General features: G+C 39.1%; 1 long non-coding RNA gene across 3 annotated transcripts in view; it reads left to right on the forward strand.

Moving 5' to 3' along the window:
* Positions 1-4,771: 4,771 nt before the first annotated feature.
* Positions 4,772-22,885, forward strand: part of LOC114642945 (uncharacterized) — a 214,671-nt gene continuing 196,557 nt past the window's right edge. The window contains exons 1-3 of one of the 3 annotated variants that reach the window (XR_007934675.1): positions 4,772-4,954; positions 5,148-5,218; positions 21,351-21,463. This is a non-coding gene — a long non-coding RNA (uncharacterized LOC114642945). Of the gene's footprint in view, positions 4,955-5,147; positions 5,219-21,350; positions 21,762-22,885 lie in introns of those variants that run through there. The other 2 variants (XR_007934673.1, XR_007934674.1) reach the window with 2 other exon arrangements.

A 22,885-nucleotide genomic window follows, 5' to 3' on the forward strand; every position in this document is an offset into this window, starting at 1 on the left:
ACAACGCTAAAGCAGCTATGGTATTTAGAATAGTTTGGCCATTCTGTGGACCATTATATTGTTACAGGTTAATTACAATCAGATGCCTTAAACTAATAAACAATATGCGGTTAATTTCAGTGTATTTATAAAATCACGTCAGGGATGTGGATCTAAAAAAGAAAGGGAAACCACACTGGAACAAAAGCACTGCTTTGACGCTGGGTGCCGGCAGTTTGCAAAACCAAGCAGAGAACTTCTATACGCCAGGGTTGGAGCTACCGTGAAAATGTGTTTGGCTTTACGCCAAGTTTAGGTTTTATACATCGCGATTTGAGCGTGGAAATGGGCTTATGCAACATTTTTGTGCATACACACCGCACCGTTTATACATGAGGCCCCTGGTGCTCTCTGTTTTTGCTATATGGTTGCGAGACATGGACGCTATCCAGCGACAAAGACTGGACACCTTTGGTACTGTGTCTCTTCTGAGAATCCTTGGGTACCGCTGGTTTAACTTTATGTCAAATGACCGGTTGCTCACTTATACCCAAATGAGGAACATTACCTGCATTGTGAGGGAGTGTCAGTTACAGCATTATGGCCCAAGGGTGGTCCGGCTGGCAGGACCTGAGCAGCTTGTCCAGGCCAAGGGAACATTCACGTAACACCTGGCTGAGGCAGATAGATGGTCATTTCTGGAGGGTGGGACTGGACCGCGTGTCTGCCTGGGGGGTTCTCAACTAGGATCCCAAGCTGTTTTGTCATGTGGTGGGTGCGGCGATACGCTGTACCAGTGCATGCTCACCAACTTCACCTGACCTGACCTGGGGAAGTATCTGCAGTGTGCTCCATGTTAAAGATGGCATTTCAGGGATCAAGGACACATCCATATTACTAACCGAGAATGGTAAACCGGATGGATGCAGGGACATCCGGCCATGGGCCGTAGCCGCAAAAGACGTACTGCGCAAGCGCCCCCACAAAACCCCCCTTCCAAGCAACGGAAACCGGATGCAAAGCAACGTAAAATAAGAAATGAGGTGCCCATAGCACACAGAAAAAAGGAGTCAGACGCGAAACGGAACACACACAAAGAAGAGAATTGAGACCCACGACACACAAATGAGGCAACGCACCCTAGCACAAAAAAAAAAAAAAGAAGTCAGACGCGAGCGCCACACAAACCCATTGGACACAGAACGGGACAGACTACGGACATAGCACACGAAACATACACAAACAGCAGGATTCGGACCCACGACCACACTAACATAAATAAGACACAAAGCCCCATTACTAAACGAACCGTCCGTATTAAATATACGTCATCTGAACACATTCAAATTATGCAGCATAGGTCGACCTCATTACACTGATGCACTATTAACCGTTCAACCACAGAAAATGCTCCATATTAACAGAGAGTGCGATCCTCCTTATTACTTATCCATATTTATAACGCTGAAGAACAAACAAGTCATGAATTCACGCTCACGGGTACAAAACGATACGGCTCGAGTGACGGGACCAAACACACGAACCCGCATGAAAAAAAACAATACATGTCGGTCGACTAATCGACATACAAAAACGGGCAAGGCTCAATACAAACAATGACCGCCGTAAACTGCAACGGGTTTCTCACACAGCACAGGCACATCGATTACAGCTCCAGAATAGCACGTCCCAACTCCTGCACATACAACGACGCGTCTCTCAAACGGCACAGACAAAACATTCACGTCAAGGACATCAACGACAGACACCTGCTAAACGATTGCGCCAGTTAGCTGACAACGCGTTCAATAATGAGTCCACTATTCATGAAAATTCATTGGGATTAATGAATGTCATTTGCAATCATTGTCATTCACTTAACTTCCCTGAAGAAACAACTGGCAATACAAGTAATGAATTTACACGTTATTGTCAAAAGGGTCAAATGTGACTGCCTCCTTTAAATTCATATCCTGCATATCTACAGAAGCTTCTAACTAACGAAGTACCTGAAAGTAAAAACTTGATGAACTGCATTACATCCTACAATAGTTCATTTGCTTTTGCATCTAATGGCATCCACTCACTTACTCAACACCATTGATAAACTTCTACAAATGTTGATGATTAATAATATTCCCTTTGGAGGAAAGGTACTTTTATTAGGAGGAGATTTTACACAGTGCTTAGCTATTGTTCCACATGCCATGCGCTCGGCTATTCTTCAGTCCACCTTAAAATACGCAGACAATTGGCATTGCTTTCAAAAGAGTTACGGAGATATTTGGAACAACAATCTCATCACACCAAATACCCCTTTTAACACAACGAACTATATGATGTCCAAAAAATATTAATGTTGATCACATTAATAACCAGGTCATTTCATTACTTCCTGGAGTGCCACAGCTCTTTCTAAGCTCTGACAAAGTTGACTCTGATGACGACAATGACCATCTTAATTTCCCCTTAGAATATTTGAACACTATTAACCCTGCCGGATTACCACAACACAATCTTAGCCTTAAAAATGGAACAATAATCATGCTATTAAGAAACCTTAACACTAAACAGGGTTTATGCAATGGTACACATTTAGTCGTCAACACCATGACACACAATGTTATTAAAGCAAAACTTCTTACAGAATCACATGCTAACAATACTGTTCTAATTCCTACAATTACCTTACAACTTCTGACCTGGAATTACCTTTTACACTTTAACGGCGACAGTTCCCCATTAGACCTGCCTTGACCATGACCATCAACAAATCACAAGGACAAACCATGGACAAAGTTAGCATCTACCTCTCTGAGCCCGTTTTTGGACATGGACAACTTTATTTGCTTCCTATATGCGTCATCTACACCTTCACACTATGCTATATCTCATTCATACATCACGCTCTTTGTAATTTCACAACACCAGGGGTAGGCGAGCGAAGTGAGCAGGGGGCAGAGCCCCCTAGTTTACACAAGAAAACAACATTTACCTTCAGAATGACATCCAATAACAGACAGAAATAAACAACTTAAAGGAGGCCGAGAGACAAGATTGGTGAAAACTTAGACAGAAACACTAAAAGGAGCACATCATTTAGAAACAGATTCTTGGCTGACTACGTCTAGCAGTTTTGGTGGCATGTTTCTATCTAAAATGATTGCAGGATACTTATGAAGCACTCTACACTTCTGGAAATATTTCATTATGTTTGATATTCTTTATTAAAAATATATGGCACTGAGAAGATGAACTTCTGGGGTAGTCTGTGTGGGCCTTCAAAGCTCCTGTCCTGCCTGATTTACAGACGGTAGGCTCTGTAAGTAATGGCTGTCTGTCATCAGTGGAGATGATTTCCAGTTTCTTCATCACCATCCTCTGACACACACACACACACTTACCAAATCCTCCTACTCAGCTCCAATCACTTCAGATGAATGTCTGGTGACCTGCTTGAGCTTTTTAAAAATGTGGTTTATCGGATCACTAAGACAAGACAAAGAAGTTGAAAGTGATGACTGACTGAATCAGATGACAATAAAAGGACAACATGAGGTACGTGACCACTTTAAATAGTCTGAGATTTTAGAGGAGAAATAAACGCTGACTGCATTCAGAGAAGATGCTTTTTTTATTTCAGTGTCAATGAAGATTGTTATCTATCTGAGTTCCTAAGTAATTCTATTCAGTGACCATTTCTACCTCCTGCCTCAGAACAAGGAGGGGTGAACATGAAGATTTCCACCTCTTAAAGACAAATCTCATTGTTCTTCTTGTCCTGATGCTTCTTCTCTTTTACTAAAGTACATTTTTGAATGAGTTCTTTACTTTGCTGCAGTAATAACTTTTTTAAGTAACTGTACTTTTACTTGAGTACCAGTTTGGACTGCTATATCCATCTCTGAAAGTAACAATACAAACAAGAATGGAGGAGAAATAAATAAAACCTGAAAACAACAATAAAGTAGTGAAATGTCACAAATACAGCACTGTGAGCTTTAAGGCTGTCTTTGTCGAACAAAGTCCCGAATGTCGCCCTCATTGTTCAAATCATCAGCCGCTTGTATCATTTTGAGACTAAAACTGTTCTTGTGCTGTTTGCCAGACCATAACGATGAGAACAGTTTGTGTCCACCATGGCTGGAGTCTTCAGTAGACCTCTAGTTTTATTTCACTGTCTTCTGGAATCTCTTCAAATACAACAACAACATTTATTTCTATAGCACATTTTCATACAAAAAAGTAGTTCAAAGTGCTTTACATAATGAAGAAAAGAAAAATAAAAGACAAAATAAGAAATTAAAATAAGACAACATTAGTTAACATAGAAAAAGAGTAAGGTCCGATGGCCAGGGAGGACAGAAAAAACAAAAAAAAAAAAACTCCAGAAAGAGAAAAAATAAAATCTGTAGGGGTTCTGAGGCCACAAGACCACCCAGTTACCCCTTTGGGCATTCTACCTAACACAAATGAAATAGTCCTCTTTGTATTTAGGGTTCTCATGGAAGGACTTGATGATGACGACATGTTAGACTTATTCACTCTGTGAAGATCTTACAATCCTAGCAATGGCCATTGTGAACTGGAAAAGCAGAATAAGAAGAAAGATCTTCAGAACTAGAAATTTAAAAGAACTGAATATGACTTTGAAACAGACTTCCAGTTCACTGTAACAGAACACACGCTGCACTTGTCCAGTTCAGAATAATTACACAATGTTCTGACGTAAGAACTTTCATTTGTTTCTTTTGCTCATCCTAAGCCATTTCATCTGCTTGTTCTTCTGTTACAAATTAGATCTGATTTGAAATTTCTTTCCCCCTCCAGCAGACCCCACCCCTATCATTTAAACTGATCACCTGATCTGTGATCTAAGGATCTGGACCAGGACAAACATCTCAGTGTCAGCACCACCATGAGACTCACTGCCTTGCTGCTCCTGCTGTGCCTGTGCTCTGCTATAATGGCTTTGGTGAGTTTGGACAGATGACATCTCTACAGTCAACATCTTTAACATTTAGAAAAGTGCACAGGAAAAACAAGAATTCTGAAGGTTTCCTGTTGGTTAACATCTATTCAGTTTTAAACTGATTTGTTTTCCTACAGCAGTCATCGCTGATCCATTTTATAATTACTAACGTTGCTTTATATCTTCATTTTTTTAGCAATCTCAATCTCCAACTAACCAAGCAATCAAGTTATCTACTTGGGGAGATGCGCACCCAAAAGCTAAGCGGTAAGTAGAAGTGAGATCTGCTGTGGAAAAATTAAAGTCAGTGCCTTCTGTGATCCAACAGTCGTGTGGGAGACTATAATGGGATTCACCCAAACAATTCCATCTTATTCACCTCCCAAACAAGTCAAACCAAACTTGTCATGTCATGGACGTCACCTTGTGTTGTATTTTCATGAGTCTGAACCAGCAGATCAGAGGTGGCAGAAGTACAGAAAGTCTTTACTGAAATGACAGCACAGAAACCCACTGGAAAAAACACGGCACAAGCTGGAGTGCCAATCAGTAAAACGGAGTTAAGTTAAAGTAGAAAAGCACACTTTGTGGTATTCGGTTAAAGAGTTAGTTCTTATAATTCCTTGAATTGCAACAGCAGTACACACTTTGATATGTAATCTATAGTTCCTTAAATTTTTGTCAGATAATTATGCATATTTTCTTAGATTTTTCAGGTAGGGCAAAGAGAAAATACATGGCAGGGTAGTTCTACTCACTAATCATGGTGCTTTGGGGGCATGGCATGTTGATTAGAATAAGCAAGAAAGAATACAACAGAATACAATTTATTTTTGTATAGCCCAAAATCACACAAGGAGTGCCGCAATGGGCTTTAACAGGCCCTGCCTCTTGACAGCCCCCCAGCTTTGACTCTCTAAGAATACAAGGAAAAACTCCAAAAAAAACCTAGTAGGGAAAAATGGAAGAAACCTTGGGAATGGCAGTTCAAAAAGAGACCCCTTTCCAGGTAGGTTGGGCGTGCAGTGGGTGTCAAAAAAGGGGGTCAATACAACACAATACACAGAACTGAACACAAGTCATCCTCAATACAATATAATAGTGCAATAGAAATATTACAAGTACAGAGCAGTATTCAACAGTAGATGATATCCCATAATACAATTTGGATTTGTTTAGAGTCCTGGAGACCTCGGCCATCAAGCTGCCTCCCCCTATTGGCCATTCCACAGCTGAGTCAGTGGTGGGCCAGCCAATCCAATGAAAGGACCCCTCTACCATGGTGATTCCTGCAATCCTCCATCAGAGATGACTTTACCTTAGGCAGGCAAAACAACTTGGCAGGTGGGCAGTGGCACCAAATGCCATGTTTAGTACAGAGAAGAGAAACAGAATAGGTGAGGGTTAGTAACAAATTATAACTATCATGTTACTTATGTTTTAGTGCTAATGACTAACAACAGAGATGCAGTATGTACAGTTAATCAGCAGCTCTAGTCAGGGTGTTCTAAACTGAAGTAGTGAGTCTTCAGCCGGGATTTAAAAGCTGAGACTGAAGAGGCATCTCTTATAGTAGCAGGCAGACCACTCCACAGTTTAGGGGCCCTGTAACTAAAAGCTCAATCTCCCACTGTTATTTTATTAATCATTGGAATCATAAGCAGACCAGCATCTTGAGATCTTAATGTGCACTCTGGTTTGTAAGTCATGATTAGTCCAGACAAGTAAGCCGGACCTCGGCCATTTAATGCTTTATAGGTTAAAAGGAGGATTTTGAAATCTGCCCTAAACTTAACTGGGAGCAAATGTATGGATTTAAGAACTGGAGTTATATGTTCGTATTTTTTTGTTCTTGTAATAATTCTTGCAGCAGCATTTTGGATTAACTGGAGGCTGTATAACAGTTTGAACATCTGATGAACACTGCATTACTGTAGTCAATCCTACTAGAAATAAATGTATTAATTATTTTCTCACTGCGGTGGGTTGGCACCCTGCCCGTGATTTGTTCCTGCCTTGTGCCCTGTGTTGGCTGGGATTGGCTCCAGCAGACCCCCGTGACCCTGTGTTCGGATTCAGCGGGTTGGAAAATGGATGGATGGATGGAAGAAACATGATTTAAACATCTTTGTAATGTGTGCTTTAAATGACATGCTAGAGTCAAAGATAACTCCTGGATTGCAGGCTGATTCGGTAAACTTAATGGTGATTCCATCTGAGTTAAATGATGACAAAATATTGTTGTGATCAGTGTCATTCCCTCCACAATTAACATCTCTGTTTTATCGGTGTTTAAAGACAAGTAGTTCTCATCCATCCACTCCTTTAACTCACTAACACAACTAATTAAAGACAACATCTGAGAAACTTCATTCAAAGTATAACTGGGTGTCATCTGTGAAAATTAACATGATGTTTCCTAATGAGAGATCCCAGTGGAAGCATGTAAAGTGAAAACAGTAAAGGTCCCAGTACTGAGCCCTGCGGGACACCATATTGAACTTCTGTGTATAATGATGGAGTCCTGTCAGCACATTTCTGTATGTATTGGAATTGATTTGATAAATAAGAACTAAACCAAGCGAGCACGGTGCCTGTAAGCCCAACATCATTTTCTAGCCTGTGCAGTAAAATAGAATGGTCGATGGTGTCAAATGCTGTGCTTAAGTCTAACAACATAATTACAGTGGAGTTTTCTTCATCAGAGGATATCAGAATGTCGTTTACAACCCACGTTAGTGCCGTTTCTGTACTATGACCAGTGCAGAAACCAGAGTGGAATTTCTCAAATAAATTGTAATGTGTAAGAGGTTACTGAAGCTGATCGGTGACTACTTTTTCTAGTATTTTAAGGAGAAAGGGTAAATTTGAAATAGGTCTATAAATATTAAGAATGTTTGAGTCTAGGTCTGAGTTTTTAAATAATGGTTTAATGACTAATACTTTTAGTGCATCAGGTACTGTGCCATGCAATAATGAACTAATAATAATGTTTAGGATAGGTGCTGCAAGGACATTAATTGCACTTTTTACTACTTTTGTTGGCACCAGGTCTAGGGAACAAGTAGTGGGCTTCATTTTAGAAATTAAAGTCAAGACTTCCTGCTCAGTTACAGGATTAAAATTACTAAAGTACTGAATGCCAATGTGAGACAGGGTCTGCTAAGCTAGTGTGTGGTTTGCACTGTGATGCTGAGAATTGGGATCTTATATTTTTAATTTTCTCATTAAAGAAGTTCATAAAGTCTGTACTGATAATGTCTGTTGGTATTTTGCACTGTAGATCTGAATTTCCATTTGTTAATTTAGCAACTGTTACAAAGAGTACCCGAGGATTATTATTACTGTCACCTATTATTTTAAAATAGTAGTCTGAGCAATCTTTAAAGAGAGCTTTTTTATATTTTTAACAATCTCTGTCCGTGAAAGACATGTATCTTTGTTGTTCTCCATCTGCGCTCCAGTTTTCGACACTCTAATTTAAGAGCTTGAGTGTTTTCATTAAACCAGGGTGACTTTCTATGTGCTTTGATAATTTTTGTTTTAAAGGAAGCCACTGCGTCCAGAGCATTTCTCAAACTCACATTATAATGTGATGTTAGCTGATCTGAATTGTTGTCCATGTTCACATTTTATGTTAAATGGTTTTCTACAATTACACTTGACTTATTCAAAGTATAAATTTTAAAGCAGAATTACAATTTAAATGTTGCACTGTCTTTGTTTTAATCTGTGAGTGTATTGTGTGGTAAGGTGAAGTCCACGGCTCATTGCCTTTTAAAATAAATAATCTCTGCACTCATGGCTTAACACTAGAATTACCAAAGCTTACGAGAAAACTTGTAAATCTGTCCCACCTTAAATCCACTCACCTCTCTCCATTCAGCATCTTTGTCTGGTAGATGTGTCAATAATCCTAAGCAGCAAGCAGCCTGCTATACCATTCCCCCCACCACCGGAGAAACTGCAAAATCTTCTCCCAACTGAAGCCTTGTTAATCAGGGAGTCAGGTACCTAGTCTAAAAAAATATATCGTTATTAGGAACACATGCATTTCACGTGTGTTCCGTGTCAACAAAGATCTATGTAAATGTAGGATGACAGAAATGTTGAACACATACCTAAAGAACAAATGCGCTTTTTTACAAGACTATAACCGAAGAAAAAGAAATCAGGTTAGGGTGGCTTGTTATCCCGACTTCTTGGGTAATGAAGCGGTTAGAGCTGCTAACTCCTATTCAGGAGTTCCTGCGTTTGAGTCTTAACGTGTCCCAAAATAAACGTTTTGAGTAGTGAACTGCTCTTATTGTTAGTATTATACAATAAAATCATACATTTGATTTGAGTCTGTAGCAGCCGCTGTAAATGTATGGTGCTTGTAAAGTTTAGCTTTTTTTTAATTCACTTTTATTCTCTCAGTCGCATTCCAATACTATCCACCTGCAGAGCCACAGCACCATACGTCACCGCAGTTTCAGACCCGCAGTTGTAGACCCGCAGTTACAGACCCGGAAGTAACGTTTCCGTCGTTTCAGAACTGAGTTCGTAAAATTACTTTTGGAAGGTTTCGGCAGGTCTCGGCAAAGCCCGGAAAGTAACGTCGGGTCAAAGACCCATTTAGAAACCAAATAATACGCATCATTATGAAGTTCAGAGGGTTTCTGCCATCACGTCGTGTCATATATCAAACTAAACAATGCGAATCGTTTCTGTGAAATACACTATTAACATTTACGTTGTGTTCGGGTCTGTGGGAACCATTTAACATGTAGACAAAATTAAAATCATCAAGATCTGTGTTAATTGAAGATAGTTTTTCGTTTACATTCATGAAACGAAGTATACAATATAATTATAATGTTTACACCACTTTAGAATTTAGTAAAACGTTAATAATAAAAGTGATTACGTTTTTTAAAATGTACTATGCATTTATGCAATATTGTTCTAAACCAATTTAGAATAAACATTTAAGACAATCTAATATTTTTAAACATGTATGTGAAGAAAACAGCAATACATATTCTACACTGAATTATGCAATATATTAATTGCCTTATATAGAACTGCTCTAGTTTTTGTCACTTATTATTATAAACAATGGGCCATCAAAAGAAAAAAAATAAAAATACTAATAATAACACAATTTATTTATATAGCACCCTGCCCAAAATTCAAAAAGAACAACAGGACCTATATAACATTGGCTACAAATAATATCTTTACTAAATAAAGATAAATACAGGATAAAATGAAGTGCTGATGCTGTGCCCCCGACTAACCTGCACTCTGTAGGTGACAGCAGGGCCTTCAGCTGTATATAGCGCCCTGACTGTGGAAGGACCTCCCAACATTAATGACATCAGCTGACTCCATTCATTTTTTTTAAACTCATTTGTTTAGGATGACATTAAACAGACCTGACATTCTGCCCCTTCTTTTAGTTTACCCCTTCTATCTGTCCAGGTACTCAGGGTTTGAATTTTTATCACAATTTATGTTATTTGCTCAAGATTTTTTTGTAGTATTAAATGTTGTATTTTAGTCAGCATTATTGTCTTTTATTCTATTTGAATGTTTTGTATATCCTGTATTTATCTTTATTCAGTGAAGATATTATTTGTAGCCAATGTTATATAGGTCCTGTTGTTCTTTTTGAATTTTGGGCAGGGTGCTATATAAATAAATTGTGTTCTTATTAGTATTTTTATTTTTTTCTTTTGATGGCCCATTGTTTATAATAATAAGTGACAAAAACTAGAGCAGTTGTATATAAGGCAATTAATATAGGCCTATTGCATAATTCAGTGTAGAATATGTATTGCCGTTTTCTTCACATACATGTTTAAAAATATTAGATTGGCTTAAATGTTTTTTTTTTTTTTTTTTTTTTGATTTTTTTAATATTTTTATTTTATTAATTTTCATTGTAATCATTCCATACAAACAGATCAATTTATAACCCAACAAATTTGAAAACAAATCAAACCCCACCCCTGAGAAGGAGAGCTTAGCTAAAGGAAAATTTCTTTAAGCTTTTTAATAAGGCAACATTAGACAAAAGAAGGGGAGAAGTAAATATCTATATAAATAAGAGATGGAGAAGGGAGTTAAATGCAATAATAGTTAATTCTCTTATTCTAAAATAATATTGATTAAATCCTGCCAAGTTTTGAAAAAATTTTGTACATATCCTCTAACTGAAAATTTGATTTTTTCCAATTTCAAATAATATAAAACATCAGTTTCCCACTGACTTATAAGAGGAGAATTAGGATTCTTCCAATTTAACAAAATAAGTCTGCGTGCCAAGAGTGTAGTGAATGCAATCACCGTTTGCTTGTCCTTCTCCAATTCCAGTCCATCTGGAAGGACACCAAACACAGCTGTTAGTGGGTTAGGAGGGATTGTGATACTAAAGCTGTCTGAGAGGCACTTAAAAATTTTTGTCCAAAAAGATGTTAGTTTGGTGCAGGCCCAGAACATGTGACCCAGTGAGGCAGGAGCTTGGTTGCAGCGCTCGCAGGTCGGATCCTGGCCTGGAAACATTTTGGACAGTTTTAAGCGAGACAGATGAGCTCGATATATAATTTTTAGTTGAATAATTCTATGCTTAGCGCATATAGAACTCGAGTGAATTCTCTGCTTTGCTACCTTCCACTCCTTTTCTGATATATTGATTAAGAGATCTTCTTCCCAATGTCCTCTTGGATCTTTGAAAGGTAGGGACTCTAATAAGATTTTATATATTGAGGAAATAGTGTTTGTTTCCTCGGAATTGAGCAGTATTTTTTCCAGCATTGTGGAGGGTGCAAGGTGGGGGAAGTCGGGCAATTTCTGTTTAACAAAATTTCTAATTTGAAGATAGTAAAAGAAATGTGTAGCTGGGAGGTTAAATTTTGAACGTAATTGTTCAAAAGATGTAAATATGTTGTCTATATAAAGATCTCTGAGCATTTTAATCCCAAAACTTTTCCAGGTATTAAAAACTGGATATACTTGCGAAGGTTGAAAGAGGTGGTTCCCTTGCAGAGGTGCCACTGATAAAAGATTTTCCATCTTAAAATGCTTCCTAATTTGGTTCCATATTCTGAGTGAGTAAAGCACAATTGGGTTATTAGTGTATTTGCGATAACTTTCATTTATTGGAGTGCAGAGCAGGGAATATAAAGAAGTACTACAGGATTTTACCGCTATTGCGGACCAAGCCTGTGTATGTTCATTTATTTGTGTCCAGGTTTTTATGGCTTGTATGTTTGCTGCCCAGTAATAAAACTGAAAATTAGGTAAAGCCATGCCACCTTCTGCCTGAGGTCTTTGTAGGGTCGCTCTTCGGATACGTGGGTGTTTTGAGTTCCAAATGAATGAGGTTATTATTGAATCTAACTGTTTAAAAAACGATTTATTGATATATATTGAAATGTTTTGAAATAAAAAGAGAAGTTTAGGAAGGATATTCATCTTAACAATGTTAATTCTTCCGTTAGAGTGAGATGAAGGGTTGACCATCTATGCAAGTCTTGTTTAATTTTTTCCATACAGACGCCAAAATTTTGTTGATAAAGAGCTTTATGTTTACTTGTGATATTTACCCCTAGGTATTTAAACTGATCTGCTATGGTAAAAGGTAGGGTGTCCAATCTAATATTATATGCTTGTGAATTCACTGGAAAGAGTATACGTTTATTCAGATTAATTCTAAGACCAGATATCTTTTGAAATTCTGTTAGTGCTGTTAAAACAGCAGGGACAGTGTTTTCTGGGTCCGATATATATAAGACCATATCATCTGCATATTGAGAAATTTTCTGTTCCAGTCCTTCTCTGACAATCCCCTTTATCTGATAAGAATTTCGGCAGTGAACCGCCAGTGGTTCAATAGCGATTGCAAACAACAGTGGCGACAAGGGACATCCTTGTCTGGTACCACGTTCTAGTTTAAAGTAGTCTGAGCAAATTTTATTAATACAAACTGAAGCTTCTGGACTGGTATACAGTAGTTTAATCCAAGCACAAATATTCGGGCCAAACCCAAATTTCTCCAATGCAGTGAAAAGGTAATTCCATTCGATCATGTCAAATGCCTTTTCTGCGTCTAATGATAGTAATATCTCTGGGGTGTTTGATTTTGCTGGTGAATATATAACATTAAACAAGCGTCGGAGATTTGAAGATAGATGTCGGCCTTTAATAAATCCAGTTTGATCTTGTGATATTACCAAGGGCAGCACTTTCTCCATCCTTCTAGCTAGGATTTTTGAGAGTATCTTAACATCATTATTCAGGAGTGAAATTGGTCTATATGATGCGCATTGTAACAAGTCCTTATTTTGTTTAGGAAAGACGGTGATTAATGCTTGTCGAAATGTTTGAGGTAGTATTTGGTGGTCTTTAGCTTCTGTAAATGTTACCAATAAGAGTGGAGCTAGCTGAGTGGAGAATTTCTTATAAAACTCTACGGGGTAACCATCAGGGCCTGATGATTTCCCGCTTTGTAGTGACTTTATAGCGTCTAGTAATTCTGTTAGCGTTAGAGGTTTATCCAGTTCCTCAGCACTTAAAGCATCTATTTGTGGTATTTGTGAATTATCCAGAAATGCATTAGATTGCGTGTTGTCTTCTTTGGGCTCAGTGGAATATAAAGACTTATAGTAATCTCTAAATGTGTGCATTATTTTATTATGGTCGATGATTTCTTCTCCATTCTTGTTGGTGATTACTGGTATTGCATTGTGAACTTGTTGAGCTAAAAGCTTATTAGCTTTTTCTCCGTGTTCATAGTAATGCTGTCTAGACTTATAAATAAGTTGTTCAGTTTCTTTAGTTGTTAAGATGTTAAGTTCTGTATGCAGGGCCTGCCTTTTCCTGTGAAGAGCTTCACTTGGACGCCTGGCTTGTTCTTCATCTATTCTAGTAATTTCATTTCTTAGCTCTGACACTTTCTTGGTTTCTAATTTATTTCTATGGGAAAGATATGAAATAATCTGGCCTCTTAAGAAGGCCTTTAGAGTTTCCCAGAGTGTTCCTGCAGAAACCTCTGTGGACGTGTTTGTCTCTAGGAAGAAGCTGATTTGTTTGGATATAAATTCTGTGCAGTTCTCGTCTGCCAATAAAAGAGGGTTAAGACGCCATCTGCGAGGTGAGTATGAGGGGCTTATTGATTTTAGCTCCAAGACTAGAGGGGCATGGTCAGAGATAACAATTTTGTCATATTTGCATGATTTAATTGTAGGCAGGAAATTATTATCTATAAAAAAATAATCAATTCTTGAGTAGCTATAATGCACTGGTGAGTAGAACGAATATGTTCTTGAGTTTGGGTTAAGAAACCTCCAGGGGTCTGATAAGTTGTGATCATTTAAAAACTGTGTAATTATCTTTGCAGTATTAGATGTCGTCCCCCCTGTCACAGGAGTCCTATCTAAGAGTGGAATTAAAACACAATTAAAGTCCCCAGCCATTATAATTTTATGAGTGTTCACATTGGGAATGGATGCAAATAGATTTTGCATGAATTCCTTATCATCAACATTGGGTGCATAAACATTTATCAAAATCATTTTACTGTTATATAAGTTGCCCATGACCATCACATATCTCCCTTCAGGGTCCGACACTACCTCTGATGCTACAAATGGAACTGTTCTATGTATGAGAATTCCCACCCCTCTAGTTTTCTTTATAAAGCTAGAATGGAACATTTGGCCAGTCCAGCCTTTTTGTAATCTGAACTGATCCTTGGTTAGTCAGTGGGTCTCCTGTAGAAATACTATTTTAGCGTTTAAGCCTGTTAGGTGCGAGCATACTTTCTTTCTCTTTAATTCGTGATTCAGGCCTTTAACATTCCAGCTCACAAAGTTAAATGTTTATTCTAAATTGGTTTAGAACAATATTGCACACATGCATAGTACATTTTAAAAAACGTGATCACTTTTATTATTAACGTTTTACTAAACTCTAACGTGGTGTAAGCATTATAATTATATTGTATAGTTCGTTTCATGAATGTACAGATCTTGATGATTTTAATTTTGTCAACATGTTAAATGGTTCCCACAGACCCGAACACAACGTAAATGTTAATAGTGTATTTCACAGAAACGATCCGTATTGTTTAGTTTGATGTATGACACGACGTGATGGCAGAAACCCTCTGAACTTCACAATGATGCGTATTATTTGGTTTCTAAACGGGTCTTTGACCCGACGTTACTTTCCAGGCTTTGCCGAGACCTGCCGAAACCTTCCAAAAGTAATTTTACGAAGTCAGTCCTGAAACGAAGGTGACGCCACTTCCGGGTCTAAAACTGCGGGTCTACAACTGCGGGTCTGAAACTGCGGTGACGTATGGTGCTGTGGCTCTGCAAGTGGATGCTACTCTCACATTCATGCTATCTGACAAGGCTGTTTTCAAATAAAGACGTGCTATAACAGAGGTGAACTCAGATCGGAGAAAGAGAACAGTAGCCCTCACCACAAGAAACGTCCACTCACATATAAGAACAACCCAGCTGCATCAGGCATACAGGCGAAAGATGGCACCGTTTGGATAAAGGACGAGGTCCGGCATCATCCTGCCAATCAGTCTGCCCCACACCAAATCTTCAAAGAAACAGCACGGCTTACAGAACTCGTCAATGTATCGTGCAAATTCCTATTTGTGATTATGTTTTGTGATGGTCTTTACATAAGAAGCATGTATATGTTACTTATATAAAAGTCAGATCGAAAGTTATTTACCTTGATTTATTTACTTATCTTCCTACAGCATAAAGTCACAAGTAGACTGCAGAACTTCCTCTGTTTGATTGACAAGGGCATGCTCACAAATCACACGTGTAATTCCACAAAAAATGCCTGCTGACACTTTAGTACATGAGCAATGGTACGAGAATGGAGTTAGAAATTTATTTTGGGCACATACACCGTCCAGATCTAAACACTAGCGTGGAGAGTCACTCGCATACTGAAGAGTCGATAGCTGGAGGTGGAAGCTGCCGTCGCAGACTCAAATCAAATGTATGCTTTTATTATATAATAGTAATAATAAGAGAAGCTCACTACTCAAAATGTTTATTTTGGGACACGTTAAGACTCAAACCCAGGACCTTCTGAATAGGAGTCAGCAGCTCTAACCACTTTACTACACAAGAAGTCGGGATAACAAGCCACCCTAACCTGATTTCTTTTTCTTCGGTTATAGTCTTGTAAAAAAGCGCATTTGTTCTGTTATACTTGTATCTTTTGTGAAAGTGCTTATTTGATATTTGGACTTCAGTCTTCACACATTATACACTTTGTGTCTACATTTAGTCGTTAGTACTAAAGCATGGAAACATTTGTCTTTTAGGTATGTGTTCAACATTTCTGTCATCCTACATTTACATAGATCTTTGTTGACACGGAAAACACGTGAAATGCATGTGTTCCAAGTAATATATTTATAAATTATTATATATTGTTTAGACTAGGTACCTGACTCCCTGATAAACAAGGCTTGGAAGAGGTTTTTACATTTTCTCCAGTGGTGGGGGGAAGGTATAGCAGGCTGCTTGGGATTATTGACACATTTACAAGACAAAAGACGCTGAATGGAGAGGTGCGAGTGAATTTAAGGTGGGCAGGTTCTATGAGTTTTCTCGTAAGCTTTGGTAATTCTAGTGTTAAGGGGGGGGGGCGTGGTAGTGTGGCTGGAGCGGTTCCCTCGTGCAATGTGGTGCAGATGGTCTGACCAAGACGGGGGTTGAAGGATGAAGTTTGTGGCTGCTGAGTCTCTGCCGATAGATATACGTGAGCCGGGAAGATGAAGAAGGAGGTGGGCTGAGAATTGAAGGAGCCAGTGAGTGCATTTTTAACCTCAGGTTTTAATGGATTTATTTATTGTGTTTTTATTCCCCACTATCCACTTGTTTTTATGGATTATTTATTTATGGAATGTGAAAAAAAGGAGCTATATGAGTGCCGACCTGACACAGCCAGACACGGGAGGCACACTGATAAAACAAATAAATATTTCATTTCTATTTCTTCACCTGTGGTCAACGCCTTACCCGTTCCCACAAGCACAACTCCACACAATACTTTTATGTCTCTTATTCTTCCTCCACTCCTCCTCCGTAAGCTTTGTCCTCCTGACCTGACCTGCATTGTCACATATTGGTAAGAGCAGAATCAAAGTAAACGTAACTAAGTAATGATTGGAACTAACTTCATTTAATGGAGTAATAGTTAAATTTTTAATTTCTACTTGGAAAGTTATCATTAAATCTAATGTGTGGTTATGATTATGAGTTGAACCTTTGACAATCTGACAAAATCCTACTGAATTTAACAAATAAGTAAAACATTTGCTAAAAGTGTCAGTGTCAGATAGACAACAGCCTGTGATTTAAGATCACACGACTGCGGCCTGAATGGCGCTCTAATCAGTCAGCCAGGCCATATTTTGGGATAATACAAAATATCCCCTCCAGTTATTCAGAAGACCATCTCTCTTGAAAAATCCAGGCCTTCCCAAAAATCATCCCAATTGTTCACAAAGGCTGTGCTTTTATTTGCACAACAGGCTTCTAGCCAGTAGTGAAGGGAACAAAATCTGCTATAAATCACATCATGGTAAGGGGACAGATACAATTTAATTTTGACTTTCTCACCGTACACCAAGCATGTGACAATAAGGACCCTTTAAACTCTACCAAAGACGAGAACACTGGGGTCTGCTGACACACCATACAGTTCCTCTCTGGGCTCATGGGGTGACTGGTCCTCTTCATCTCCAGTAGAATTCTTCTTTCTCCTCCTTCCACACCCACTCAGGCCTCTCTTCCTCCCTGCCATGTGATCTCCTGCCACTCCTCCTCTCCCCATCCTACGCTCAGCTGACAGCTGTCAGTATCAGCTAAGTTTCTAGATATTTAAAAATGTTTAAAGAATGACTTCTTTAGTATTTCCCCTGTATATTCTACATGTTTGTTTTCTGACATTTAGTATTGGCTTTGTTGACTAGTTTTCTGACTTTGTCTGTGCGGTTAATAGATTTGATTTGACTCTTCATCTCCTGGTCCATCCATTTTCTTCTACCATAGTTCTGTCTCTGACTGTTTAAATGACATTTACACACAAAGGTGCACTTAGCATTAAGGGACAGAACGCTATGCTGATTTCAGGATTTTAGTTTGTGTTGAGATAAAGTTATGGCCTTCATAGTGTGCTGCATTGTAAACTAACAGTGTAACGTCTCTAAGTTGAGACATTTGAAGTTAAAGTAACAACAAATAAGCTGAGATCTGCCAGTTAGTGTGTCTGTGTGTGTTGAAAAGTACATTTCATTTTTATTAAGCCAGTTATCCTCCAACAAGAAGCGATAAGCAAAGAATCGAATGGGATTTCACTCTTGATGTGTTTTCTGCTTTTATTGTAGAGGTTTTGGATATGGAGGAGGATATGGAGCAGTAGCTGGAATATTATCTCCCAGTTACTAAAAGGGCTGAAAAAAGTCAATAAGAATGTGTGGGCTGCAGATGCAAATCCCAAATTAAAATAATTTACTTTTTAGTGGGCATAAAGACATAAAGGCTTAAAGACAGGTATTGTGTGATGGGGGACATGGTGTCCCAATGTTCATAGTTTCCTTTACTTGTTTGTAGTCGGAAATGTATGTCACCATCGTCTTCATTAAACATATGGATATTTTTACTCAAATAAGCACAAAACACAATGAAACTCAGCCAACACCAAACAAACAGTAAACCTTCTCCTCTCCGTCCTCCTCCAGCTGAGTGTTGTCCACAGGGTTTTATGGGAAGTGCAGCCTTGTCAGGGTCAGAGTCGGGAGGTGGTGGGCTCCTTTTATACTGGACCCAGCACAGCTTCTCATTACCCAGCATGACTTGTGTGGAGTTCTTCTGAGTTTTTTAGGATCCTGGGTGGTCCTCCACTGACAGTGCGGCCTTACGGCACCCAGGGAACACCGAGAGGGATACACTTCCAGAATCCACTTCCCATGAACCCCTGGCACCTTCCACTTTATCCCGAAGTCATGTCGTTGTCCAGCAGGATGCCTGCCTGTCCTCTGTGTCACTCACACCTAGCAGGTTGTCTCACTTTTGATATCACGTAGTTGTTCATTTATTTCTTTATTTTCAATTTAGTATTGTGTTGTGAGTAAACATCACCATGTCAGGTACAGCAATACTGCCAATCGTGTAACACACATTGCACAACATTGTCTTTGTCATTGTTCTGTGTACATAAAACACTGAAGTGCACTTGATTTACAGTCTGAGTTTTTAATCAAATTTATTTAAAATCTTTCATTTTTGCTTAGCAGTAGAGGAAGCTAAAAGGCACTTCATTGAACAAAGTGGTGTTAGGACTTTTCTGCTGTGTTTTATTGAATATGCGTGTTTAGATTTTTATTACCAGTTTATGACCCTACTCTTTAGCGTTCTTTTTCTGTTTATTTCTTTATTTTTTAGATTGTGACTGTATTTACAGCCATGTTTATAATTAATTTAATTACAGAAATCATTTTACAATAATGCTTCTATTATTTTCATCCAAATGTTCTTCATCTCCTAAAGACATGAATTCTTTTTAATCTAATCTTGATCTACTTTAAAACTCAAAGCAAGCAGATTCTTCACTTGATACCCCAATTCCTCCACAATAGTCACATTTAGCCCACCCTGCCATGAATAAGAGCAAACGTCCTGAACGTGACGGAATTCTGTCTAAACATTGAGGAGCATTTGGAGAGCAGACATCCAGCCGTGAACTTCAGATGCTTCACTCGTCCACTGCCAGCTCTCACCACCATCTGGCCTGAACATGAGATCACTTTACTGCTGACACATGGCAGGGGTCTTACATCGTGATGATTGTTGTCCTGGCCCAACTGAGTCAGCAGGTAGACCTCTTCTCTTCTCTATAAGTCGTTTCATTATTGTTAAAAATGAGTCTTGACGTGGCCAAGTAACAATGAGATTTAATGGTGAAGTGAGCCTTGTGTGCCCACACAGTCATAAGAGGGGGCTCAGCACACTAGCCTGTGGAGTGACAGTACTGGGGGTCAGCTTGGAGGATGTGACGCTGACATTCACACATGCTGAGGTCTGTTGGTTAGGACGTCCAAAACCCAACTGCAGTGGCACTGAGTCCTAAATTGAGGAGTTTGGTCATCAGGTCTGCCCGTCCAGCAGAATTAAATGCTGAGCTGTGGTCAGTAAACACGACTCTGACAGAACAGCAGGGCTTTGGACTTCAATCCCAGTACTGACATGTTGTGTCACTTCACCTGCCGGAGCTCCACGTGGAAATACAAAAGAAATGAAAGAAATTGGATCTTAAATGTTGAAAGTCACCTTGGATAAAGGAGTGAGCCAAACAATCAGTTTAGAGGAGACTTGTGTTCGCACCGAGACGACACAAACGATTGTCAGCATTTGATAAGTGATGTGCGCTCGATGTCCTGATTTGTTCTGATGTGAGGACCCCCTTGATCAGGCCCTCCTCGGGGTCTCCAAGGTGTTTTATTGTCTTCTAACTATGAACAATTCAGGAGCTGCTTGAACCTTTAAAATGTCTTCCCCTTTGTTTTCTGTTATCAGGAGCCCTGGTGGTCTCTTACAAGTAACGATTCTTGTCTCCAGTCGTCTTTCTTCACATCCTCGGTGTCCGTGTTTGTGTTAATATAAACTGTTTCTGTCTCAGCCCCTTTGTGTGTCTCTTTGACTTTTTCCTTTTGTTAAATACGTGTATATACAGTATACAGTACAGTGGTCCGGAGCAGAGGGGGTCTCAGAGCAGGTCTTGAGCTTTGAAGGGGTTTTTAAGTTTGGATTTAATGGCTGTTTTGGTGTTCAATCCACTGTTATAAGGTTGGTGTTTCGTTATATGTGAATTTCTCATGTTGTTGTTGTTAACTTTACAAAAATAAAAAGACAGTCATGTAAAAAAAAAAAAATCTAATTTTTTCAGTTGAAAGTTCAGTGCCATGGACCGCTGAATAGCTGAAGTCCATAAAGTGTGTGTGTGTGGATAGCCGTGGTGTTGAGGGCACTGAAATAGACAGCCTGAGCCTCCATACTGTGATGGGCACAGCAAGACGGTAAGTGGGGTCTGATGGAAGGAGGCTTTAATGGCAGCCTGCCCTCTAAATGGTGTTGACACGCAGAGGAGCCTTTAGCACAAGGTGGCAGGACTCTGTGATGGACAATTTTCATTTTGTTTAGATAAGGAGCAGGCTGTGAAATGTGGTGAATTATGTGGTGAGAACAAAAATGTGATTATTGACTGTGCCAGCGATCACACAACTAGAAATCATCTTCTCAAGGGACAAAGGAGACAGACAGGGATGGAAATGCACTGCTAATTTGTCATCTGCGTTGAATCTTTACAGGGGACACATGAGAGTAGCAAGAGGATTTGGAGGAGGATTTGGAGGAGGGGGACTTGGAGCAGAAAGAGGATTAGGACAACACAGAGGATGATCTTTCAGGACTTGGTAAATTGGTAAGCATATGTGGGCTAAAGAGCAAATGTGTGGCTGAATGGAGGGCTGATTAGATTATATCAGATAAGATAAGATACTTTTATTTGCCCCCAAGGGGAAATGAAAATTTTATAGAACCTCAACAATATATAAAGTCTTTGAAAGTTCAAGGTCTCTGATTTCTTGTACTCATTTGACCAGATGTCTCCTTCTCTTGTAGGCAAAAGGACCAAACCAGACCAATCGTTGCCAAGAAAGAAGAAGTCAAAAAATGTCTGTTAGTTTAAAATAAAACCAAACACATTGCAGCAAACTAGCTGGCTCCTTGTCCACTTGTCTAATTGTCCATCTTTGATTGTCTACTTGATTTTTGTTGTCTTTGGTGACCTTCACAAGAGCAGACTTGGTGCTATGAAAAGCTCTGAACCTGACTGGAGGAACTCCATTAGGTTATCATTACCAAGGAAAGACAGCAGCTGTGAAATAACAAACTTTAAGAGGAATCACAATTTAGAGATAAGACAGAAAGAAACTCGGGTCAAGTCCATGTTTTTAAGCCCAGGCTGACCACTGCATGTTTAAAGGATGGAGGGACAGTAGAAATGGCAGGTCAACAATAACCTCAAAAGTCTCTCTGAAGAAACGAGCTGGAATGACATCAGGAGGGGAGGATGTGGGCTTCATAGTGGGCACAGTTTGGGCAAGAAAGGGAAGACAAACAGAGTCAGACAGTAAAGACAAGTCGGGAACAACAAAGGAACTGAGGCAGGTGGTGTGAGAGAAGATCTCATCTCATCAGTTTTATCAGTAAAAATTCTAAATCTCCTCACATGTATGAGTGCCTACAGTACAGCTAAGTGTGTAGGAGTACGGAGTGTAACTTATTGTGCTGAACAGAACTCTAGACATCTGATCATTGGTAGAAATATCACACAAGGGTTTTGTCTCAGCTAATTTGACAGGCCATTGAAATTCAGACAGACGGGTTTTCAGAATCTCCTAAGATGTCTGTCATTTATCTTTTTCCATCTACGCTCTGTTTTCCTGCACTTCATTCTAAGAGTTTGCATGGAGTCGTTAAATCAGGGATGACCTTTAGATATGGAGTGTCTGAATTTCACAAGAGCAACAGAATCAAGTGTGGATCTGCATGTAGAATTACGAGGACAGAGTAACCGATTGTGTGGCACAGAACTAACAACAGAAGAATTTACAGAAATATCAGAACAAATATATTTAGTGTAGGAGTTTATAGCATGAAGGCTGCTTCTTGAGACCCCAGGAATGACAATTTGAGAAGGTGCCACAGCACTGAGTATGACTGGCACTTTTTCATCATCACTGACAAAGAAACCAAATGGTAAAATAAGATCAAGCATATGACCTGAACGTGAGTAGGACCATTAACAGACTGAACAAGATTAAGAGAATCGAGCAATTGA

This window comes from Erpetoichthys calabaricus, chromosome 4, assembly GCF_900747795.2.
Source record: "Erpetoichthys calabaricus chromosome 4, fErpCal1.3, whole genome shotgun sequence".
In the NCBI taxonomy this organism is placed as follows: Eukaryota; Metazoa; Chordata; class Cladistia; order Polypteriformes; family Polypteridae; genus Erpetoichthys; species Erpetoichthys calabaricus.